The sequence below is a fragment of the Bos grunniens genome, chromosome 29 (assembly GCF_055505025.1).
Source record: "Bos grunniens cultivar Pamir isolate PY7600 chromosome 29, Bosgru_T2T1.0, whole genome shotgun sequence".
NCBI lineage: Eukaryota > Metazoa > Chordata > Mammalia > Artiodactyla > Bovidae > Bos > Bos grunniens.
In genome coordinates this window covers 26,425,974-26,432,988 of record NC_141193.1, presented here as the reverse complement: position 1 = coordinate 26,432,988, position 7,015 = coordinate 26,425,974, and the positions used below count along the sequence as shown (strand labels likewise).

General features: G+C 47.6%; 1 pseudogene across 1 annotated transcript; it reads right to left on the bottom strand.

Annotated features, from left to right (window-relative positions):
* Window positions 1–2,762: 2,762 nt before the first annotated feature.
* LOC147342434 (ubiquitin-conjugating enzyme E2 variant 1-like) lies at window positions 2,763–5,858 on the bottom strand (annotated as a pseudogene). Its single transcript, XR_015157739.1, has 2 exons — window positions 5,784–5,858; window positions 2,763–4,704 (listed from the first exon to the last, which is right to left on the bottom strand). The product of XR_015157739.1 is annotated as a ubiquitin-conjugating enzyme E2 variant 1-like (transcript).
* Window positions 5,859–7,015: the final 1,157 nt, after the last annotated feature.

Sequence of the window (7,015 nt, the reverse complement as noted above, 5' to 3'; positions counted from 1 at the left end):
GTTGGGGGGTCACCTTTCAGACATGACAATAGTCAGAGGAAGAGGAAGCGTTTCTCCCCTGAGGATCTCTCTTAAGAAATAAGAAACTCTCTCATAAGTGACCCCTTCCCCCAAAGACTTTCCCACAAACTGCATCCTAGGTCTATTTCTGACCCATGCCTTAGGAAATGCACCAGGGTCTTTACGTTAGACCATGACTCCCACCATGGGATGGGAGTCAGGCTCCTTGAGTCACATGACCTTGTGGGGGGAGGGGTAGATGCTTTCGCAGTATCAGGGTGTAGTTAGGAAGGGGAGGAAGATGGATGCTGGGATAGGACACAGCATCTACAGGTGGGTATTTCATGTTTATTTTACAGATGAGCAAACTGAGGCTCAGGGAGTAACAGCTTCCTCAGGGTTACGGTTTACAAACAGGGCAGCTGGGATTTAAACCTATTCTATCCAACTCCAGAGCTCGTGTGCCTGATTTCTTCCCCAATTGCTCAGGAAAGGAGGCCAGGACACCTGGGTTCTTGTTCCCGTGGCACCGTTAGCTCAGGATTTGTTCTGGGACAATTTCCCTCCCCTCTCTGAGCTGCAGTTTCCTCCTCTGAGTGCAACAGGGCCTTCTCGGCCTAATATGCGGGACTGGGGTGGACACCAGTGAGATTATGGATGTGAGCGTCCCAGCAGCTGCAGGGGGAGGGTGCCTTGTGGTGTAGGAGGGACGCTAAGCTCTGGAATCTGGCTGCCTGTGAGTTCAGATCCTTATTAGTGAGACTTTGCACAAGTCCCTTAAAACATTCTATAGAGTGGGGATGATGATACCAAGTCACACAATTGTTAGGCCACATGAAGGCAAATTACTTGGCTTAATAAGGTGTCTAACACACAATAATTTCTTTTCTTGTTCTCTTTATAGGGAATGCAGCTTCATCCTCCAAGCATAGGATACAGGGAAAATACTACTCAATTTTCTGAGGATAATATCCAGTGGTTTCTTTTTTTTTTTTTTTTTTAATGAGAGAGGGAGAGGGCAGGAGGAAGGAGGGAGAGAAAATTTTGCTGCAGTGCAACTGAGCCAATGCTCTGCAACTTCTAAGCCCAGATGCCACAACTAGAGAGTCTGTGAGCCACGGCAAAAGATCCACCCGACACAACAAAGATCCTATGTGCTGTAGCTAAGGCCTAATGCAGCCAAATAAATAAATGAATAATTAAAAAAAAAATAGATTCTTTAAAAGAAAAAATTTTTGCAAAAGCAGCTCCATTCCAATGGAGAATTGGCATTGCTTGGGCTTTGCTGCCCCCTGGTGGCCATTGTGAGTAAAAGTGAAAGTGATAGTCGCTCAGTTCAGTTCCGTTCAGTTCAGTCGCTCATTCGTGTCCGACTCTTTGTGACCCCATGAATCGCAGCACACCAGGCCTCCCTGTCCATCACCAACTCCCGGAGTTCACCCAGACTCACGTCCATCGAGTCAGTGATGCCATCCAGCCATCTCATCCTCTGTCGTCCCCGTCTCCTCCTGCCCAATCCCTCCCAGCATCAGAGTCTTTTCCAGTGAGTCAAGTCTTCACATGAGGTGGCCAAAGTATTGGAGTTTCAGCTTTAGCACCATTCCTTCCAAAGAAATCCCAGGGCTGATCTCAGTCATGTCCAAATCTTTGTGATCCCATGGACTGTAGCCCTCCAGGCTCCTCTGTCCATGGGATTCTCCGGGCAAGAATAGTAGCGTGGGTTGCCATTCCCTTCTTCAGGGGATCTTCCTAACCCAGGGATCGAACCCAGGTCTCCTGCACTGCAGGCAGATTCTTTACCGTCTGAGCCACAAAGGAAGCCCTGTGAGTAGAAAGGGCTGCCCCTAATTGCTGCCTGGAATGGCAGGAACTGGGAGAGGCCTTGCCGTCCACACATTCTGATTCCCCACGCACTAAAGGGAGGCCGTGTGGTTCCTGGGCTAGGGGTAGTCAGGAAACACTGAACTAGTTCATTACATAGATGGGAAAACTATGGCCTTGAGAATAGGTGGCCCTCATCCGAGGGAGACACCAGGACAGGAGCCAGGCACTCAGGGCTCTAGACAGCAATGCTCTTTCCACTGTGCCTCGTCTGAAGCAATCTTGCCAAGTAAGCTCCAAAGACCCCCCAAAACTCACCTGCCGACCAGGGCTGGGATCCCCCTGCTGCTGCTGTGTCAGGGGGTCCCTCAGCCTGTGCTTGCTCTTCCACGGTGGTGGGGCACTTACTGTCTTAGAAAGCAGCCTGGTCCCTATTCCTGACCTTCAGGACATTTCCCCTTGCCTGGGCTCCAGACGGGCCTCTCCGCCTCCTTCCATACTGGATCCGGTTCTGCCATCTGGCGGTGAGGCACTTCGTTCCCTGGCACACTGCAGAGACAGCAGGGCCAGGGGAGCTGGAGCTGGGAGGACGAGGAAGATGGAATAAGTTCTTCGCAGCATGTGGCACCGCCAGATGCATCTCTTCCCTGAATCCTGCAGGACAGGTGGGGTTAGTCTCACATTACCTCCAAGGGGGTTGAGGTGTAGGGAACTGGTGTTACCCTGTGCAAGCTCACACATGGGTTAGTGTCAAGGTGGACACAGCGAATATCCTTGAGTTCTGGATTTGGGAACTTCAGTCTGCTCACGACCAGGCACATCATTCTCCACTGCCCTACGGCACTCACTGGGTGTTGTGGCCACACGGGCACCTGGGGTAGTGTCTACTTTGTACAAACTTATTGTGAAGTAAAACACTCACAAGAAAAAGTGCACAAAGATGCATAACTCCATGATCTATTAGAAAAGCAGCTGCTTGTAAAATCACCACCCAAGTCACCAAAAAAAGGATGCCGCCAGCAACCCAGAGCCTCTTAGCTTTCCTGACCACTGTTCCCGTCCTTGCTTTTCTTTCTACTGGGTTGGCCAAAATGATGTTACAAAAAACCTGGATGAACTTTTTGGCTGACCCAATAGTTTTACAAACCTACACGTGTGCCCACGCCTGACGGTAGTGTGACCCTTATGTAAATGGAATCACATTTAGCATCATTTTGTCTCTGACTGCTCTCATTCAGCACTCACTCAGCACCCACCCACAAATATTTTCATGGCTGGGGGACACTGACATCACAATTTTGTCAGTGGATGTGGGAACTGTTCCCAGGTCTTCTTGTACTGACCATGATAACTGCTCTGAACATTTGTGTACATATTTCTTGGTACATATCTGAATTCACCCCTTCATGGATCACTGCCATGTCATGGTGAAGGGGCTTGCATAACTCAATGAAGCTATGAGCCATGCTGTGCAGGGTCACCGAAGACAGACAGGTCGTACTGGTGAGTTCTGACAAAACATGATCCTCTGGAGGAGGGAATGGCAAACCACCCCAGTATACTTGCCGTGAGAACCTCATGAACTGTATAAAGGGCCAAAAAGATACAACACCAAAAAATGAGTCCCTCAGGTCTGAAGGTGTTCAATATACCATCAGCCAATCTTAAGAGAAATCAGTCCTGAATACTCATTGGAAGGACTGATGCTAAAGCTGAAGCTCCAGTATTTTGATCACCTGATGGGAACAGCCGACTCATTGGAAAAGTCCCTGATGCTGGGAACGATCGAAGGCAGAAGGAGAAGAGGGCATCAGAGGATGAGATGGCTGGACGGCATCACCATGTCCATGATGCAATGGACGTGAACTTGGGCAGACCCCGGGAGATGGTGAGGGACAGGGAGGCCTGGTGTGCTAAGAGTCAGACATGACCGGGTGACTGAACAACAATAACAACATATGTATTCACGTATTTCTGTTCGGTATCTAAGTGTACTTCTTTCCTAGAGCTTCCGTAACTCAGTCTCTCAAACTGGGTGACTTTAAAGCACAGAAAGTTATTCTCAGTTCTGGAGGCTGTAAGTCTGAAACGAGGTGTTGGCAGGGCTGTGCTCCCTCTGAGATTCTGGGTGGAATCCTTCCTTGCCTCTTCGCAGCTTCTGGTGGAAGCGGGCAGCAGCCATCCTTGCTTTGCAGCTGCGCAGCTCCTGTCTCTCCATCTGCACGTGGCCCTCGTCCCTCATATCCTTCTGCTATCTTCGTATAAGGACAGTGGGCACAGTGCCCTAAGGGTCACCCTATTGCAGTAGAACCTCTTCATTAATTACACTTGCAAAGACCCTGTTTCTAAATAAGGTCACATTCTGAGGTACTGGGGGTTAGGATTTCAACATTTGTTGTTGTTGTTGTTGTTATAGCACAACATATATTTCAAGTGGACAAAAAATTAGTATCAGTTACGACCAAACAACAACAAGTTTCTTACGCTGCCTTTGATTGGGAGCTTCCTTTCCTGTACTTTGAGGTCTATACGACGCTTCTAGAAAATTTACTACTGTGGAAAATGGAGACTGCTTAAATCGAACGGAGGTATGGGAGGCCTGTGGTTTTTCTTTTTGATTAACTGCTGTAATACTGTCCTTCAGGGCAGCTGAAGAGGCTTCATATTTTTAGACATCGTTAGGGGCTGGAGCTCTTACAGGACAGCTCTAATGCTGTATGAATTCTGCCACTTTGCTAGCTGATGTGGCTCTTGGGTCCACCACTCCATTAGAACTATTAACTCCATTCAGATTAATTTTTGTTACAGATCTTACAAGGGGCTTCTGGATATCTGGGTCCACTCTTCTATTTTAAGGCTGTATATTCGGTTTGCGTAAATTGTCTGAGCCCATGGTGGCTGTCATTTTACATCGCTGTCGCTCAAGATCAACATATGATTTTAGGGAACATAATTCAATCCTTAGTTACAACTCAGAGTGCAGATGCTAGTTGTCTTATCAGATCCCAAGAAAGGACTTGAGTGTAGACTGTTAATCTGTGAGGGAAGCACTTTCGAGGCAGAGGAAGCGCCTGAGGCACAGAGTTTAGGGTGGACTCATTCTACTGCCCCAGGTGTCTCAGGGCACCAGCAAGGTGATAGGAGAGAAAGCCAGGGAAGCGTTCCTTGATTGCCACTGTGGGCAACTGGATCAATCAATCCCATTTGGGGAGCCTCCAAAGAGCTCTATGGTGCTTCCCCGTGGCTCAGAAGGTAGAGAATCCGCCTGTAGTGAGGGAGACCTGGGTTCGATCCCTGGGTTGGGAAGATCCCCCGGAGAAAGGAATGGCAACCCACTCCAGTATTCTTGCCTGAGAATTCTGTGGACGAGGAACCTGGTGGGCTGCAGTCCATGGGGTCACAGAGTCAGACATGATTGAGTGATGACATTTTCACTTTTCACAGAGCGCTGTAGAACATGCCTCCCACTCATCCCAAAGAGGGACGGGAAAGCTGGCCATTAATCTACTAACTACTGTATCTTACTGGTTTCAAGTTGTCCCCAAGGGCATAAATCCTCTGTGGGCTGCTCTGCACTTGAGTGGACAGGCTTCTGCGGCACCAGAGAAAGGTCTCAGAGGCAGGTCCTTGCGGTGGGATGCTGTCGGCCTCAGTTGTCCACTGCTGACTCAGGTGAAGCCAGGGCTGTGGATCGAGTCATCGACAGTGTCTGCTCCAGCGCGTGCCTTGTGATGCTTCTCCAGAGAAGACATGCAGATGGCCCTCAGGCACATGAAAAGATGCGCAACGTCTCTAATTATCAGCGAAATGCAAATCAAAACTACAACGAGGTCTCCATAAACTAGGTCCTTTGGTCTGAGACGTTATTCACTATTCCATGCAGTAAAGCAAGAGTGTGTTGGGTTTATTTGGGGAAGGTCTATTCTGTTTTTTTGAATCATCTGTGAGTTCTTGCACCATACCACACGGACTTCATGATCTTTCAAAGTCCTGATATCTGGTAGAGAACTCTCTCCCTTCTTGGTCTTCTTCCTCATTGACTATGCTTCATCTTTTGCATTTCATTCCCTTCTGGTTTCCTCAGTGTGTATGCCCAGCAGTGGGATTGCTGGATCATAAGGCAGTTCTATTTCCAGTTTTTTTAAGGAATCTCCACACTGTTCTCCATAGTGGCTGTACTAGTTTGCATTCCCACCAACAGTGTAAGAGGGTTCCCTTTTCTCCACACCCTCTCCAGCATTTATTATTTGTAGACTTTTGGATCGCAGCCATTCTGACTGGTGTGAAATGGTACCTCATAGTGGTTTTGATTTGCATTTCTCTGATAATGAGTGATGTTGAGCATCTTTTCATGTGTTTGTTAGCCATCTGTATGTCTTCTTTGGAGAAATATCTATTTAGTTCTTTGGCCCATTTTTTGATTGGGTCATTTGTTTTTCTGGAGTTGAGCTGTAGGAGTTGCTTGTATATTTTTGAGATTAGTTGTTTGTCAGTTGCTTCATTTGCTATTATTTTCTCCCATTCTGAAGGCTGTCTTTTCACCTTGCTAATAGTTTCCTTTAATGTGCAGAAGCTTTTAAGGTTAATTAGGTCCATTTGTTTATTTTTGCTTTTATTTCCAATATTCTGGGAGGTGGGTCATAGAGGATCCTGCTGTGCATCTTTTGCATTTCAATATACATTATAAAACTATCTTGTCAATTCCATAAAAATTATGTCAATTCTTTGAGCAGGCTTGCATCAGCTCTGTAGACCATTTTGGTTCTGGGGGAACTGACGTCTCCACACCATTGAGCCATCTAATCCATACACATTGCATTGTTGTTGCTCAGGCGCTCAGTCATGTCCGACTCTTTGTGACCCTGTGGGCTGCAGCACACCTGTCCTTCACCATCTCCTGGAGCTCACTCAAACTCATGTCCATCAAGTTGGCGATGCCATCCAACCATCTCATCCTCTGTCATCCCCTTCTCCCCCTGCTTTCAATCTTTCCTGGCATCGGGGTCTTTTCCAGTGAGTTAGCTCTTCGAATCAGGTGGCCAAAGTATTGGAGCTTCAGTTTCAGCATCAGTCCTTCCAATGATTATTCAGGACTGATTTCCTTTAGGATGGACTGGTTGGATCTCCTTGCAGTTCAAGGGAATCTCAAGAGTTTTCTCCAACACAACAGTTCCAAAGCATCAATTCTTCAGCG